Here is a 19,551-nt window from a genome sequence, read left to right as displayed (position 1 = left end):
ATTAATGTTCATTAATGTCCATTTTCATTAATGTTCATCAATATTCATTTTTTGTGATTAAGTTAGCAGGCCACAAATCTAATTTGGGACGTCTGGTCTTTTGGCACTGACAGCTAAAAGAAAACATGGCATTTAAAAGTTGCGCTGCATGCAGATTTGTAACCATTCTCTGGCTTTCCCTTCATAAAATAGACAAAATGGTGCTTCTTTTAAAGTACTGTTTATTTGTGTTGCATCAAATAAGGTGCTTGGAAGGAACCTTGCTGAAGACTTCATGTAATTCTGCAAATGCTCAAGGCTGTTACTGCTTGCAGCCTCAACATGTGCTTTTATTAATTTCAATGGTTCATTGCTCAATCTCGTAATGCCATTTCCTCTTGTACATAGGTTAAAGGGGATGTTAGAAATTTATTTTGGAAGGGTTTCTGGAGCGAGCCTAAGTAACATATTTTTTATAATTTTGGTTTCTGTCAACGTGTCTTTATTAGTTACGGTCATGGTGCCACTTCACACCATGCATAGGGCATGATTCTCTACTACAGTAAAACTAAAACTAAAATGTACTGTTTTTGTCATGTATGCCAGACTTTTCCTTGCTCTCATAAGAATCTGACTTTATGTCAGGCCTCTTGTTGCTCCTAAGCTTTGATATTTTACAGACTTTTTTTGTCCTTTAAACTGAGCAGTCCCTATGACCGTTTGCTCTTTGATGCTATAATTGATGGTTTAGACTTTGAAACTTGTTCTGTGTCCCTGTGGGGAGTTTCCTTTAAATGCCTTCAGGGTTTTCCTATGCTGAATTTCCTTTAAATGTCTAGGGCCCTGGTCCTTTGGTACGTACGCTGTCCCAAGCCATTGAAACAGTCCTTTAATTAGTAGTACAACTACAACTGTTTAATATGGTTACATGTCCGCACATCCATTGGTGGATTATCTATTGTGAACAGAACAGGGAGTAATACTTGTGCCCCAAACTTTAGGGATTTGTAAACAGTAAAACACATAATCTTTAACATGCGCAATCGTGTCTTCCTTCAGGGCTTATGCTATGTCCAAGCTATGGATCCACACATGTACACTCAGTGACTCTATGCTGTATGTGACTATGGTGCTACCAATTATGTCAGTTCACATGTCATGAATTATGTTATATTTGAGGCCATAAAGAGGACATGGTGGGGCGCAAGTTACAGTTACCTCAGCAAACTATAACTGGTGAATTTCAGTATTTTTTGTTTGAAAACCACAGTTTTTATAGCAATCCAAAGCCTAACTATAAAGTCACTTTAACCTTTGATTTTCAGTGCATTTGTAAGTTTTGTTTTTAATGTAAAGTAAGATCTTCTTAAATTCAAAACTATATACTCATTTTAATCTTTGTTTGTTCAGTGAACACATACATTGGAGGATGAGGAATCTACATTGAGAGACTACCTTCATAAATGTAATGACAACAGGTGCAACATAAATCTCACATAACCTTTGCTGGAGGAGCAATCCAGGGGAGCAATCCAGACTGTCAAATCCCAACAAAAGTCAAATGTCCTCACATGGGGGAAAGTAAAATTAAGTGTTCATTCACAACACCAGACGAATTTCGGCCCAGCAATATGTTACCTACAGCACACATAAATACTACTTGAAATGATAGAATATTGCATCAGTAACAATATATTCATGCTGGATTGTGACATTTTCTGCCAGCTCAGGGGCACTATAATTGGTATCTTTTTTTCCCCCAGCTACTTGAACTTGTTCATGGGCTGGTGGGAGGAACAGGTATCTGCCTCCTAAGACACTCTGCAGAACATGGAGAAAGGTATTCTGTGGCTCTGCTACAAAGATAAACTGTTTGTCATGAGGAAGGGTACCACTGAATCAGCAGAAGAATTTGTTAACAAATTGAGAAAGAACACTGAGATCTCAACTTCACTTCCAATACCAGCACTACCAGTATCACATTTCTTGATGTAATAGTAGAAATCGGAGAGGGGAGCTTCACAACATGACTTTTTCACAAACCCACAGCTGCCAACAGCCTTCTCCAAGCCCTCAGTAGTCACCCTGAAACACTCAATTGGAGTATACCCTATGGTGAACTGCTAAGAGGAAAAAGTAACTGCAGCATACAAGAATCCTTCGAAGCAAAATGCTAAATCATGCTTGCCAAATTTCAAGACAGAGGTTACCTTAGTCGGGTACTTAAAAGAGGGGCAGACAGGGTCGCATACAATGACAGAGACAATATTCTTTTTTAGCCCACGTAAGCCAACATAGACATCAAGGGATATCACCACTTACAGCAATCAACACAAGCAGATGGAAAGTATTTTGAGCCATCAATTGCAGACCTTTAGAAGGTCACAGAAGGTTACGGTTTGGACCAGCAAGGTCCAGGAGACTTACCAAAGCAAGGGGAGTCAGGGCAGACCTGGAGCAACCAGGGGAGCCCAAGAAAAGCAAAGTTGACCCTCAAGTGGACTCACAGGCCAGAGGCACAGGAGTCGCGAAAGGACCTCAAGTGATTTCACCAAGCAGCAGCCCACAGAGCACTCGGTGTGAGGAGGCTGGAGTTCTTGGTAGGAAATGATGCTAGAGGTTGGGGCTACTCGGAGCCCAATGCACTTGCTCGGGAAACACCAACAAGCATGCTTATGCAATTGTAAATGAACGCGGTGCACAGGGGTATGGGTATTGCAGCCCCCATGAGGAATTCTGTCCTCAAACTTGGTGAGAGGGCAGCTCATACCTTGGGGGATGTAGGAACCCACCTCCTGTGTTACTGGAACCTTTATTATGTAATCTTTATTTATAAATTTCATAAAATACAAAGCGTACATTGCAAGACACATGTTCGAAACTTACAACTGTCAGTGATCCATCTAATACATGGTAATCCCGCATAACACAATTAAATGCTCAATGCATTGACATATTCTCCATTTACTTCTTTTTGCCCCACTCCAGTTGGGTACCTCAATTGCTCGCGCCACTCTGGGAGCTGGTATCCTATTCTGTTTGCGAGCTAACATGTGTGTTCGAACAAGTACGACATGTACGGCTGCCACATATAAAGCGGCCTAGACATCGGGTGTTGTAGCTGTGCATATATCCCACTGGAAGTATTACAATATGACATGCTGAACATCCAGCCCTTCAGTATTGACGGGTATTTACTCCCCCAGTGAATTGCCACTTCTCTTTTAGCTAACGATAATGCAATTTCACTGAAATACTTAAATGGCTTAGCGATCTCTTGCACATACTCCAACAGTGCCTGCATAGGTGAGGGGGGAAGGTCCAAGCCGGTCATTTTCGATAGCTCACTAAATACTTGAGACCCATATCATGCCACCCTGGCACAGGTCCAAGCCATGTGCACAAAATCGGCCACCAGGGTACTACATCTGGGGCAGGTGTGCAGACACAGTGGGTCCATCCAGTGAACTTTGGCAGGAGAGACGTAAGCTTGCCATAGAAATTTAAAGTGAAATATAAGTTTATGATTGAATGAAACTTTATGTGTATGCTCGCAACATATTTGCCACTGTGCATCAGTAAGAGGGGCACCCAGGTCCCGTTCCCAGGCTGCACGTACCCCCTTATCCCTAACTGGGAGCATAGCCATTGATGCCCCATATATCCTATCCATGAGGTGCTCATCGGTTATATCCATGATAAGCAGTGTCAGAGGAGGAAACTCCTGTGGTTCCAAGGGGTAGCTCTGAAACAAGGATCTAAATGCTCTCTGTAATCTATACAAATTGAACTGATCAAGGAATGTGGCTCCCTGAAATCTTCCATCCTCTTCCCTAGAGAACATTTGTCCATCAGGAAACACATCCCCAATTGCGCTCAAATTAAATTTGGTTAAGGTTTGTTGCATTGTAACCTCCTTGGTAATGGGTACCCAGATGTTCCCAGCAAGCGGGAGAGCTGGGGACTACAGCAACTGTGTTCCCGTAGCTCGAGCCAACTGCATACATCCCCAATTCTTCGTTGAAAGTGTCTTATGTCCACCAGGTCCTGTTTTAAACCGGTTGAGAGCAATGCAGACAAGGGGGTACGGTGATATAAATCTGCCTCATGCGTAAATATGGAATCCGTGAATCAAAGTGAAACCAGTGTCTGGAAAATCTACACTGCGCAACCGGGAAGTATACGCGAAAATTAGGCATTCCAAACCCCCCCCCGTGCTCATAAGGGAGCATCAAAGTGTCCCAGCGAATCCCCGGCTGTTTGCCGCCCCACACCAATCGGATTAATTTAGAGCGAAGCATGGCAAAGAAGGTCTTTTATAGTGGTATTGGAATATTCTGTAACAGGTATAGAAATTGCGGCAAAACCACTATCTTGATCAACACTATCCTGCCAGCAATAGCCAAATGGAGTTTAAGCCACCTCTCCATTTTACCATCTAATTTCTTTATGGCAGGACCGTAGCTCAGTTGGAATACTTGGTCCGGATCCCTGTGGATACTTACCCTCAGCTATTTGACCGAGTCGTCGCACTGTTTCAAAGCCAAATCAGTGTCCTGGTTACAGAGGGTTTCCGTCAGTGGGAAAATTTCAGACGCCCCAGTTGATATGCAATCCCAATACAGCACTAAAGCAGTTGATCTCCCGCAAGAGAGGCCGCAGTTTTTAATCCAAGTGATGCACGTATAAAATGATATCATCGGCGTATTGTGTGATCAACAATGGGCCCCTCTTGAATTGTACGCCCCTGTGAAAATGCTTATCCTGGAGGTGCCGCACCAGGGGTTCCATCGCAATTACAAATAGCAATGGAGCGAGAGAACACCCCTGGTGCATTCCCCTTGACAGTGTGAAGGAGGCCGTCAACATACCGTTTACCAGAATTCGGGCCAACGGAAGCGTATATAATAACGAGGCCACCACTATAAACCTTGGGCGGCATCCCCAGCCTTATCAATGTAGCCCAGAGATAGGGCCACTCTAGAGAATCTAAGGCCTTTTCGGCATCTAAAAGCACTGCTGCTGCTGGTAGTGTAGGTGAAATCCTGTGTAATGTGGCAAACAAAGTACACAGGTTCAGGGCAGTGGACCTATACGGGATGAACCGTGCTTGGGCGGGCGAGATCTGTTGATCAACTGTCAGTACCAACCTGGTAACCAGCAGTTTCGTCAGAATCTTATAATCAAAATTCAATAGGGATAGTGGCCTGTACAAGCCACAACTCTTGGGGTATTTACCTGCCTTAGGTATTAGTGTGATAACTGCCTCGCGGAGGGTTGGGGGACTACACCTGTTTCTATTGCTTCCTGATAAACATCTATCAGATGGGGGGCCAGTGTCTATTTGAAGGCTTTATAGAAACTGCCAGAAAAGCCATCCAGACCGGGGGCCTTGGACCCACTCATTGCGTCTATATCTTGAACCACATCATCCACTGTAAATGGCTCAGCCAGGAATTCCCTATGTGCTTTCTCCAGCCACACTAATGCTATTTCATCCAAATAAACAAAATGGAATCCACTCTATGGGTGGGGGTGGTCCCTACTTTGGTGGGGAGCCCACCGTGTTGTTTAAATGCCCCTTACACACCAACAGGCCCCTTGGTGTCATGCTTCATCATCGGGGTCTTCGCACCCTTCTACGGGGTGCGGCGTGCTGCGACTCACGGATACGTAGGAGCACTCTTTGTGAACTATGTGTTGATGTGTGATGGGGAATGAATGTGAGAGGTGGGGGAGTGAGACGTGATAGTTAAAATAATTTAAAAATACCTGGCTCGTAGAGAAGAAAAAAATACTTTATTAAGCCCTCGGCTGGTATTGTTAAAAAGGGGTGCAATATGAGGTTGTTATTGTATGATTATGTACATCAACCTCAGAAAGTGCGTCGACATGTTTCGGAGTGTAAAACTCCTTCTTCAGGACGGGGGTTGCACAACGGTCCCCACCTTACTCACATGTAATGTATATATCAAAGTGTATTATACATAAAAAGTGAACTATAGGTGTAATGTACCTATTTTCGTTCTGCAAGGTAGTCTGTTGCGCCCAGTTGGCGTTAGAACAAGACTTAGAGGTTGTCACTAAATTGCCTCTTGAGCCTTTGCATGGTGTTGGGGGTTTTGTGTCATCTTGCTCAATTATGTGGCTCCGCATGGAGGGGAAGGAGGTCTACTGGATCCTGTCCAGTTCATCGCTAAATTGTGCAAGATGACACAAAACCCCCAACACCATGCAAAGGCTCGTGAGGCAATTTAGTGACAACCTCTAAGTCTTGTTCTAACGCCAACTGGGCGCAACAGACTACCTTGCAGAACAAAAATAGGTACATTACACCTATATTTCACTTTTTATGTATAATACACTTTGATATATACATTACATGTGAGTAAGGTGGGGACCGTTATGCAACCCCCATCCTGAAGAAGGAGTTTTACACTCCGAAACATGTCGACACACTTTCTGAGGTTGATGTACATAATCATACAATAACAACCTCATATTGCACCCCTTTTTAACAATACCAGCCGAGGGCTTAATAAAGTATTTTTTTCTTCCCTACGAGCCAGGTATTTTTTAATTATTTTAAATATCACGTCTCACTCCCCCACCGCTCACATTCATTCCCCATCACACACCAACACATAGTTCACAAAGAGTGTTCCTACGTATCCGTGAGTCGCAGCACGCCGCACCCTGTAGAAGGGTGTGAAGACCCCGATGATGAAGCATGACACCAAGGGGCCTGTTGGTGTGTGAGGGGTATTTAAACAAGATGGTGTGCTCCCCACCAAAGTAGGGACCACCCCCACCCATAGAGTGGATTCCATTTTGTTTGTGTAAACTGCCAGGAGAGACTGAATCCACTTTCTCTCTCCCTCCCTCTTTGTTATTTATATTTCATCCAAATAGGCATTACTAGCATCAGTATCTGAGGAGACTTTAGTAGTATATAAATCTTTATAATGAGATAATATTTTGGTCTCTATACCTTCCCAATCGGTTATAGTCTCACCTTCTTCCCCAATCAAGCTGCGTATGTACCTTTGGGTCCTGTGGGGCTGAATCAATCTAGACAACGAGCGGCCTGGACACTCTCCCTCCCCGTACCTCCTGGCAACCACATACTTGCCTAAATAGTGTGATTCCCTCTCGGCGGCCTCATGGAATTCAGCCAGGAGTGCCGCCCATCACCTCAACCCGGATTCCGTCTGAGCATCTCTTCGTTCTTTGTCAATAGCCACTAACTGGCTCTCAATTCTGGATAGGGTATTACACAGGTCCTTAAGAATTCCGGTCCCCTTCGATATACACCCCCCTTATGTATGGTTTAAATGCTTCCCATAGCATCGCTTTAGTGTCCACTGGGCCCTCATTAAGTTCAAAGTAATCATCAATGGCCTGACCAAGCTTGCTTGCAAATACTGAATCAGCAGTGCCATCTCGGGGAACCGCCACCACTTGGCTCTAACAACTGGGCCAGGGATCCTTAGTCTCACAGTAACCGGGGCATGGTCCGACAAGGTATGTGGCAGGTGCCCGGCCTCAACCAGCCATACAGCCACATCAGGGGTGAAGAACTAATAATCCAATCTTGTCTGCGTATTGTGTGGTGAGGCATAGTGCGTGTACTTCGGTGTGTCTGCATGTAAGTGATGGGTCAGACTGATTTGCATATGGCCATGTCTGAACTGGGGTGGCAGAGTGGGCTAAAGAACGGTGATGGATTAAACCCAGCTCTGTTGACTGTGTATGAGTGTTTGATTGGTTCAGATGCTCCGTCCATCACCATCCCATTTTGTACCGCTTTGTTCTCCATAAGTTGGCAGGGTATGCTCAGACGTGAGTCCCTTGCTCACTTTGCCACTGGATTCAAGCAAGCCTGGCTGAAGACGGCTGAAATGCCAGAAACCGGTCCTAGGAAGCTAGTTTCCGGTCCAGGGAATGCATGGCTCGGCAGTTCAGGCTGGACTGTTCCCATGAGGCACATGGTCAGACTGATTAGCATATGGCCATGTCTGAACTGGGGTGGCAGAGTGGGCTAAAGAACGGTGATGGATTAAACCCAGATCTGTTGACTGGGGGTGAGTGTTTGGTTGGTTCAGATGCTCCATCCATCACCACCCCCTTTTGTACCGCTTTGTTTGCCATAAGTTGGCAGGGTATGCTCTGACGTGAGTCCCTTGCTCACTTTGCCACTGGATTCAAGCAATCCTGGCTGAAATGCCAGAAACCGGTCCTAGGAAGCTTGTTTACGGTCCAGGGAAGGCATGGCTTGGCAGTTCGGGCTGGTCCCATGAGGCACAGGGTCAGACTGATTTGCATATGGCCATGTCTGAACTGGGGTGGCAGAGTGGGCTAAAGAACGGTGATGGATTAAACCCAGCTCTGTTGACTGTGTATGAGTGTTTGATTGGTTCAGATGCTCCGTCCATCACCACCCCATTTTGTACCGCTTTGTTCTCCATAAGTTGGCAGGGTATGCTCAGACGTGAGTCCCTTGCTCACTTTGCCACTGGATTCAAGCAAGCCTGGCTGAAGACGGCTGAAATGCCAGAAACCGGTCCTAGGAAGCTAGTTTCCGGTCCAGGGAATGCATGGCTCGGCAGTTCAGGCTGGACTGTTCCCATGAGGCACATGGTCAGACTGATTAGCATATGGCCATGTCTGAACTGGGGTGGCAGAGTGGGCTAAAGAACGGTGATGGATTAAACCCAGATCTGTTGACTGGGTGTGAGTGTTTGATTGGTTCAGATGCTCCCTCCATCACCACCCCCTTTTGTACCGCTTTGTAAATGATGCCAAGCATCAATCAGCTGATACGCCTCTAACATTCCTGCCAAAGTTTGCCTGGCTCTTGGCTTCGTGTCTGAAGTGTTAGCTGCACTATCCAGACATGGATTCAATAAAATATTCAGATCCCACCCATGCACACCCGGTCTGCCCTCATCCTGTCAATGCTGGCATGTAGGTCAATAAAGAATTCCGGGTTGTCTTATGTTTGGAGCATATACATGAACAACTAGTATCGTGTTCCCTAATAGCCACCCTTTTACTAGTAGGAACCTGCCAGCCTGATCTGAGTATACCTCTACAGCTCTAAATTGAACTTGCTTGTGGATTAGAATGTCAACCCCTCTAGAATAGGTGCTGTAACTAGCAACGTAACGATTTATGCCCCAACTAGAGGCAAAATTGGGGGATTATGTGGCGACAAGTGGGTTTTCTGCAGGAATGTCGACATTGTGATGCTGTAAGTAGTGTACTACTTGTTTCCTCTTCTGAGCGTCATTAAGTCCCCGCACATTCCAAGACATGAACGCTATGGTATTGACAACATTATTACCATACATTATTCTTCAATTTGGTATCTAAGCTACTATTTGGTCTCACGATATTCTGAGCACATTTCTACAAGTTTGCAAAGAAAACTAATGTGAATTTAACCCATCCCTCCCACTCCCCTCCCAAACCCTAAGTCTTCGCTAGGGAAAAGCCCCAACTCCCAAACAGCAAAATAATCATAATACTGAAAATCACAACACACAAACAAGTGTAGGTGCCTAAGCACTGGGGCGGTGACAACACTACGCCTTGTTCGCTATTGCATGCTATCAATAAAAGAAAACATATTAAAATCGGCCTCCCCTCCCGACAGCGTACACCCCAATATTCAACAATGAATTAAAAGCACAGGCAATACTCATCAACCATATTCATAGTGGGTAATCCATCAGCTGGTCGAGAACACATTGACACTGGCACCAGAGTCCTGCATCCCAGGTGAGCGATTCAGCGTTGGGGACTTTCTTTGACTTGTGCCCATTCACTTCCAGCATTTGCAGAAATTCTTGCACTGCAGGAGGTGTTTCAAAAAATTCGGGACGACCATCCACGTGCACTCTGAGTCTTGTAACATGCCAATCCCCAGACCCACTTTCCTCAAAGCAAGTTTGACTGCAGCAAATTTCTTACGTGCATCCTGCATCATTACCGTAAAGTCTGGGTACAAAGCTATAGTCAATCCCTGCCAGTTCAACATTCCGTTCTCTCGAGCCATACATAATGCAGTGTCCCGGCACCTAAAATTTAGATACCTCACCATTATGGGGTGCAGTGGACAGCCAGGATTAGGCAGAGGGCCTAGGGTACATTGTGCTCTTTCAACAACAAATGTAGAAGTGAAAGATTCTCAGTCAAACGGCTCAACCTGCAATCCGTCCACAAATCCATCCAACCCGCCTGTATTCGTGGACTCTGGCACTCCCATAATGTAAATATTATTTCGCCTTCCTCTGGCCTCCAAGTCCTCATTCTTGATAGCTATTGTTTTAAGCCCTCTTTCCATTCTCGCAATCTTCTTTGTGGTTTGCACAGCGCCGACTTTCTGGTCCGAAATCCTGCCCTCAGCTTTCTCCAGCCTACCTTCGTGTTGATCCAGCTCGGCCCCTATTTCTCCAGTGAGTTGAAGCGCATATCAAGCGCCTTGCATCCTGCTTGCAACTCAGACATTAGTGCTTTGTTACTCTGGGGGGTCATCTGTGGGGGACCTGCAGCATTGCCTCTTTCTGCCATTGATGTGGTTGTGGTATCCGATCCATCACCCAGCTTCTCAAAGGTGAGCTTTCTTTGCCTGGGGTCTCCTTTGCCCATGACCCTCCTTGTCTGGTATATCTGTTAGGCCAATGGACACTCCTTGCCCTGTTGTTGTATATGCTTCCAGTGCGCTGATGTGTCCACAGCACAATTATGGACCCAGGCCCAGCAATGGCCACTCCTCTCTCAGCTAGTTGACTCACCCCCTCCTCGCTTGGCCCGGGACCACAATCACTAGTATCACCATAATGTTCTGTTGGACTTACGTGGCAGCTATATCTTCTTTGTATCCTCTCTGGTAGGGCCTCGCTGCCAAGTGTCACAACCCCCGTGCTCACCTCGAGCCCAGGTCTGCCCTGTTGGCATGCCGTGACCTGCTGTCAGTGTAAGAATTCTGCACAGAGACTTGACTCTTACTGCTGGGCAGTCATGCGGTCGCTCCGTTATTGTGCGCTGTCCAATATAATGAGAGGCACCCCACCGGGTCACAGCCATTCTTCTTGCTCCTGCAATTCAGCTGCATGTGTGTGGGAAGCCCAGTGACGGTGTGATGCCATCTCCCGCGTCCGGCCTCCCGCCCCTCCTCTTCACTGCCGGCGATTCTTCCGAGACCACCAGTGGAAAAATGAGAAACTCCACTTGCTTACTTGGTCCAGGGGGCACCTCGACCGCCATTGTCCTGCCTCTGGTTGCCGCTTCAGTTCACGGCACAACAATGTATTTGCGCGGCCATCTTAAGTTAATGCGCCGGGAGCACCGAGCCCCCAAGCTAGCCCAGACCCACGTTACTGAGCATGGCGCCAGCTCAAAGCAAACTCGAGACCCAGGCCCGCAGACAAAGGCGCTTGTAGCTCTGGCGTGATGCCTCAGTTTACAGCCAGGGCAGGATCCTCGTAACACCCATCACCAGGGCACTTGGCGCTGCTTCCATTTGATCTCTAGGGTGCCGCTACCGCCAGACAGCCGACATTTATTGGGATTTTGGCAAAACTCCATAGCTACACGGCCGGGACACCACTTCGGAGGTAGCTGTGTGCTTTACAAATACTGGTATTTCATGTCTTGGTCCACAGCTTGGCCACGCCCCATGTTGCTGGAACCTTCAGAGTCCGTAGGAGCTCAAGAGCAGCAGACCGGCTAGTCGTGATTTGGTGCCTGCGAATGCAGGTGAGTGACTCCTTCACTCCAAGGGATATATCTTCAGTTGTCCCTGATGCTCCACAGGTCCTGCACGGAGCCTGTATGGTACACAGGAACAGACAATGCTTTGGATGGAGAGGGAGAAGAAGTAGGGCCCAAATGAAGTCCAGTGAAGTCCAGAGTGTTCAGATGGTCGAAGCTCAGTGATTTTTGGTTCAGAATCTAGTCCACGTCAAATCTAGGGTCCTACAGCCAGATAAGCCCTTGTGAACCCACGGGGGAGCGTTGGACAGATTATGGGGACCCTGACAGGGGAGGGTCTGGACAGTGAGGAGGGTACTCCCATGTCTTCTGTTCAGTTTCATGCCAGAGCAGCAGCCAATGGCTCCCAGGACTGGTTTGAACTGGACTATGCACAGGGACAGCAAATGTGCCCCTCATGCAGACTTTCGGTCACTGGCAAGCGCACCCACCGAGCCCTAATACACTAAATCCTGTCTGGGAGGTGGTCACACCTCCCTGTGACAGGATGCCTATTGCTCAATCTTCCTCTGCCCAAGCTTTGCTCAGCAGAAGGAGGGCAGAAATGTGTCTCTGGTCGTCAGCAAACCATTTTATGCTGCCCGGTACTAGAACACTGGTACCGGGAACACCAGGGACCCCACGGAGGTCGATTCTGAGGGGTGGAATCAAAACTCCAAAACCAGTTACCGATGTGGGGGTATGATTCCACAATGTTTGACACCAAACATGATATTGTTATTTTCAGCCTTTTTAGAGTTGGTCATCACGCGGTCGTATAATGCCACTCTATATGTCGTAAATGGCTGCTGCACTAACAACCCAGGAGAATGGACTCTGTAGGCTGCAGGGGTGTCCTGCTCATGCAGTGACACCATCTCACTTAGAAACAAGCACCCTGCCTTCAGGATTGCCAAGGCCTGCTATAGAAATGACTTATAGGTTTTAAGTCTAGTGACGCTTAGGTATAGTACACCTATATCTTAAGTAAGTGGTGCATGCACCACTTTACACAGGCTGCAATGGCAGGCCTGTAGGTTCCATTTTGCATGGCCTCTCGTGGGTGGCACAATACAAGCTTCAGTCCATGGGAGGACTCTGGGGTACCTATGCCTTAAGTACATGTGTACCATATACTAGGGACTGACAAGTGTACCCCAGTATCCAATCTGGAGTGTACCCAAGTACATAACATAACAGTATAGGGAGAAAGCAGATAGACTGGGGTCCTGATTAGCAGGATCCCTGTCAGACTAGTCAAAAACAGTATCACATTCAGCAAAAAGTGGGGGTAACCATAAGAGGCAGATCCTACTATCCTACAATGGAGAAATAGGTTACTTAAGAAATATGTTACATACCCAAAAAGGGATGATATTGAGCTAGCCTTGTACAGTTTGACTGTGTCGAAGAAGCACATAAAGGGTCAAGGTGTAGCGTTATATTATTATTTTCTACGGTCTATGTGTGCATCAAAATCTTATTTTTCAGTATGCCTTGCTTATGTGGCTACTCTTAATAAATTGTAAGTCCTCAACTTGGATGCAGCGACAGTAATTATTAGGCCAAACGTGTTGAAAGAAGCAATGGCTTATTTGGCTTTCTGAAAAGTGAAATAATTATCAGCATTATACCTCTTAGACGTTGATGAAAACAAGGCTAATGGTAGTAACAGCTGCTCTGGAGGCTTTACTAGACTCAGAAAAAATATGTTCTATATCTGGAACAGTATCACTTTCCCTGAAAAACATGTAAAAAGCATCTAACCAGAAAGAAACCTATTGGGGAATAAAATCAAAAGGAAAAACAGCTTAATTTCGATTTTCAACCGAAAGTGGAGTTTACTGTTTAGCAAACATTACAGTTAATGTACTTGTTGCATTGAACATTTTTTGAGAAACTATAAAAGAACAAGAACAAGCAGCAATCATTCGAGTCCTAAAATCTTGAAGGCACGCTTAAAAATGAAAGAATAGCATTGCACAAAACAAGTTACAGAGAATGAATGTCAAGAACGTGTAAAAAAGTCAAAAGATCAAAACAAACATTAAGAAGATGAAGACATGCAAGAGCGTATAATAACATTTTCAACCAGCTAGCAGAAGAAGGAATAAGCCTGTAAAATACTCTGCAACGTAATTCTTCTCGGGAAGTCATTAGAATACGATTTCCACATTGTGCAATTTACTACATAATTGTTCCATTTAAACGTGAAATGCAGTTTGAATCACTAATCGAACATGCAAAACACAATATTATATATAACAATTTCACAGCTGAATACCTGACAAACGTAATAACTTGTCAAGTAGCAAAAAGTATGTCATTTAATGTTGATGACAAGACAAAAACCTGTGGGTAAATGAATAATTTCAAGTAAAGCCAGATATATCCAGATGACAAAACATACACCACTGTTGTCATCATTTTCAACTGTAAAAGGAGAAAACACTCCTGCTTGCTAAGTTATTGGAACAGCATTCAAGAACAATGACCCATTGATCAATATTGTTAGGCAATGTTTGAGTATCTTATTGCATCATCTTTAATTCATTTGTTTTATTCAGAATGGTATAATATCTGTATTTGAAAATGAGGAAAATCCTTGTAAATAAGAGTTAGAAATATGTACACACTTGTAACCATGTAGTGCCTGTCTCATAAAACTAAAAGTTAATTGACTTAAATCATCAACAGTTCCAATCTTTTTCTACATCAATGAGGTGTCTCTATATTAGTAACCTCCACTTCATTCATCTTTTAGACGTGTAAAAAGGTGGCTGAATGCCCAAGCTTGCGCAGAATAGATGCCTCATAACCTTTTATGCCGGGTGGCAGAAATACCGCCTTTACATTGTGTTTTGATGTTTTCTGACCCCCTATGTACACCCAGGACTTGTACTGGTGGGTATAATTTCAGAGCCTAAAAAGTACTTTTTCATTTTGGAGACATGTGGCATGATTATGTGTGAGATGGTAGTGCTGAGTGACTCATGTTCTGGTTTTTTTTACTTTGAGACTTGTATTCCTAAAATCATGAAGGCCCTAGGACATGAAAGGAACACAACCGTCGATAACAACAGCCTTGTCTACTGAGAGAAAAGTATAGTAAGATTGAGAGTAAATTATACTGAAATTGGGGGTACTTTCGAGATTCCCCAAAAAGGAATGATTTAGAGGCCATCTAACAGCTGAAAAATTCATTAACCTATATTAGAACATTGCATAGACATTTAATAGAGTGGTGAGAGTACAGAGGAACAAAAGAGTTTGAAATCAAAATCAGGTTTAAATTGTCGTGGTAGTTTTTGTTTATTACATCTGTGAGCCCCAGTGCCAGAGTCACAAGGACTGCCTCTGCAATTTGCAGTGGTCTAAGGGCTTTCCTACTAAAGTCATGGGGGCTTCAACTGTCATTTGTAGTGCTACCTGTCAAAAGTTTCAAGTTTATTTTTATTTATGTTATGGAACTCCGTAGAGGTCCACATAAAATGTCAAAATAACATACATATAGATAAAATTAAATTCTAGTTAACAGTTGAATACACATAGTAAAATGCATCACCCCACCAAGAGACCTAACAGGCATATACGATATACAAGATTCTGAAAACTTAGTAACAGTCATGTAAGATATCTAATGTTCTAAAAACTTTCATTTAACAAAAATCCAGCAAGCAGCAACATGTTATACAAAACAGGATATAAAGTGTCTTTTGTGCCATCAGTGCAAAAATGTACGAGTTATGAAAAAAATTAAAATGTACTTGTATACCACAAAGTGGCAATAAACAATTCAAATACTGATGCATAAAAGGTTAAGAATGCCCACGTAGGAAACCCTATCACCTTCTACGATGTACAAGCTAATGCACCTTTATATAACTTTAAGAAACACTTAAAAAGTTAACAGTTCTATTGCAAAATATTTAATTTGGAGTAACATAAAGTGGTTGTAGTACTGCTGAAGCTGAGAGAATGGACAACTGAAAACATATTGACCTGAGCCATTCCTGCTGACATAACAGCAAAGCAGGACAAATAAATAAAACATGGTTAATATCTTGGGAACCATTTTTAACGAGGTTGCAGATCGGTGATGAACCATACCACTTAGCCAGGAGGAGATTTAAAGAAGCATGCCCTGCCTCAGCAGTATCCAGAAACGCCCACTTCATGCGACAGATTCTATGAAATATAGGCCTGTGCTTTGTTTATCAAACAGGAATCAATAGCCGGATGGGTATCCCTCTTCAAAATACAGGCCTTCCTGTCCATACGGAAACTTAAGGACCAGATGGCCGTTTTTAAAGTAACTTTTAATTGCTGTGGCATCAAAGTAAAAATCAGAGAGGGGTCAAATTGCAGCAAATCTGTCACAGTCATGAAATTTCTATAGATTAACGAATTTTCTCTTGAGCCATCTAAAACTTTTTTTCGTAGCCAGAACCTAAGTGTACCATGGTCGCTCTTTGCTAGGTCCACATCCCAGACCCCTACCCCAATGAGGCCTTGCTCAAAAACACCTCTCAACCCAAATTCTAGCATTAAAACAGCTACCATTATGTTTAAAAAGCCCCATTTCAAAACATCAATGAATTCTATGACATGTAATAAGGAGGCAGGAATCTTAGCATGATAAACCTCCAATAAAGATGCATAATGTCTTCTCCCAGGGGCCCTATAATGGGAGCCCAGACATTTAGCCTGGGAAGTGGCTTTAGACATATTATTTTCTATATGGGTTTTGTCACTTAGATACCCCCAAACGATCTTCCCAAAAAAGGATACAATTTTAAAATTAATTTTTTTTACCACACAGTGACCATGCCAAGTTTGCATGTTTTGGCTTCTTGCTCCCATGCACACACATAATTTTACTTCTGCATGCACTGTTCTTTAAGTAGAGAGCCTCAGCAAAGATTTGGAATGCATGCAGGTGGCTGATTAAGCATTTCAGGGTAAGATCAAAAATTAATATGTCGTCTGCATAAAGAAGGCGCACAATAAGCTTTCCTCTACCTTTCAGGGCAATACCCTCACTTCGGGTCAAATATTCAGGAAGATCTGAAATATATGGGGAGAAGAGAAGGGGGCAAGCAGACACTCTTGTCCCAACCCATTTGAGGTAGAGATAGCTTGTGATAAACCCCTATCCACAACCAATAAAACTCTACAGCAAGTATCACTATGAAGGGCCTGGACTAACTCTAAAAGGGTACACAGCATACCCAAATTTAAAAGCTTGCTCCACAGCAAAGAGTAATCTACTTTATCAAATGCTGAGGAGAAGACAATAAAAGCTGTATACACCAATCCCAGCCTAACTTTAAAACGATTTTCATTTATTACCTGGAAGGCAGTCATATTATCAACTGTTTCATGCTTAGCCCCAAACCCAGTTTGCTCCATAGGTATAATTTCATGATCTTATGCCCAGTTACTAACCTGGGTCAGCAAGCATATAGCAAAGACTTTGGTCGCCGTTTTAAGAAGGGCAATCTGACAATAGTTTTTGGGTTGGTTGCGGTCTCTCTTCTTAAATATTGGCACTATGACACTCCCATTCCAAAAAGGAAGATTTTTTTTCTTTCTTAGCAGCATTTAAAAATGGGCAAAGAATTTTACTCCAATGAGGACCATTTTGTTTTATAACAGTGATTGGTATTTCGTCGGGGCCCTCGAATTGAGCATTCCCATAATTTCAAATGCATTCTCTTTTTCAGGGGGCGGTCCATACAGAGTGAAATCTTCCTATGCTCTAATCTAAATTCTTTATGGCACCCTCATTTGCAGTGTAGAGACCCTGTATAAAATTGATCCATCCAAGTTCTTCAATCGGAACAGGGACAGATCTAGCTCAGGCTCCACAACCATCCTTGTCTGGCCTAATAATACTGCTTCCCTAAGTTTTATCCAAAATCTATTTTTCCACTTCTTTTCTTAGATGAGCCTCCAACCAACTCCCCCTCCTTTTTAATAATAACTATCTAGTATATCTTTCAGGAGTATAATCCAGATAGTGCTCCCTAACCAGAAAGTTTATTTTGCGATCTAACCAAAGAAGGGGACAAGGAATCCATTTAAAACTTTTCTATGGGTCCACTTGTTTTACTGCTTTAACTAGCTGTTGCATAAAAGTATTAAAACGTTTTATTTCTTTTCCCACTCAACCAGACAGCTTATTTAGAGAAGCCTCTAAAGTGCCTCTAAGGCCTACAGTTGCCCTATAATGCCAATAAGTTCTCACTGTTTTCTTATTAAACTTGGCAAACTGACCATCCAACCTCCAAGGGCTAATGGTGACATATTAAAATTTACAGAAAAGGTAAGGAGATAATGATCACTAAAAAGGGAATCACCCACTAAAAAGAAGGAAGCACATCCTACCACCACATAATCCAAAGTTGATGCTCCCCTTGGAGTTTTATGTGTATATGCTGCAGGGGTATCGGAGGCTGACATCCCGTTTACTAGGACACCGTCAACTTTTCTCAGCTGAGCCGCTAAGATTTTTCCTCTGTTATTAGTTCTTATTTTTGGGAGCAAAAGAGCTTAGGGTATCCACATAGTTTCCTCTTTTTCTATCTCACATAATTGATCTAAGACAGAATTAGATATTTTACAGATCAGATCCCCAATCAAAATTATGTGTGGGGGAAACTCTTTATCATACAATTTTTGAAGGTAACGGAAAACCTCGCTTAAAAGGACATCATAAGTGGCCTCAGGGGGAATATATGTGTTTATCAACATTATCGGGGGCGTACTCTGATATCCACCAGGATTAGGCAGTTACTTCTAAAAATAATTTACTTGGATCTTTATAGCATTCATATCTCAATTGAATCTTACTATGCAGTAGACACCCCTCTTTTTGCATTTCCCTCTTTGATGGTGTTGCTTTACAATCAAATGTGATAAAATAATCGCAAATCAATTCACCTGCACACCAAGTCTCCTGGAGACAGACCATGCCTGCTTTTAATAAACTTAGATAATACAACTTCTCCCTACTATTCTTTATTCCAGCTGCATTCCAGGATTTGACTTTAACTCATTGCTAATAGGAAGGATGGAGCGAATGGTTATTCTGGGAAACACTAAACAATGCACCCGATAACCAATTATATTTGAGGATCTAATCTTTAAAATTTCCCTGAAAGGGAAGTGCAGTGGATTCTCTAATTGATACTTCTCTGCCGTGTTTATCTAGATGAATTTGTATCCCCTTTACATCAGTTTGAAACCCCCTACTAAAAGGTAACAATTAGTGTGGCAGAAACCTTTTATCCGCTATACAATATCTATCCTCTTCTAGAATTGGGATAACATCAATCTCTCTACTTTGTAGACCTTTGGACAAACCAAATATCAAATTTACAGTGATTTTAGAATAAAAGGTTACCTTCAATTTAAAACTAACTTCAGAGGGTAAAAAGGAAACTAGATTCATATCACTACCTTTGATAAGTTTCAGAATCTCAATCGCCGAAAAACATTTAAGCAACATGGCCCTATTTAAAATTAAATCTCCATCAAACAGGGGAATAAAATCCAACATGTAAGTATCCTCTTTACACCAAGATTGTTCTAACCTTTCTAAACTCTAAAGGGCCTCTATTATCTAAATTAAGAGCAGCCATTGGATTCAGTGAGAATGGTAAATGAGAGAGGGATATCCTTTGATCTGTCAGCAGTGCTACTATAGACCCCTCAGCCAATGCAGTAGGATGATCACTTTCAGAGTGCATTGGATTCAATGAAGGTGGTTTATAAAGGGTAGACAACCCATAAACTATCATTGACTCTACT

This window comes from Lissotriton helveticus, chromosome 6 (genome assembly GCF_964261635.1).
Source record: "Lissotriton helveticus chromosome 6, aLisHel1.1, whole genome shotgun sequence".
Classification (NCBI taxonomy): Eukaryota; Metazoa; Chordata; class Amphibia; order Caudata; family Salamandridae; genus Lissotriton; species Lissotriton helveticus.
The sequence above is the reverse complement of the archived record's forward strand: the minus strand, read 5'-3'. Positions refer to the sequence as shown.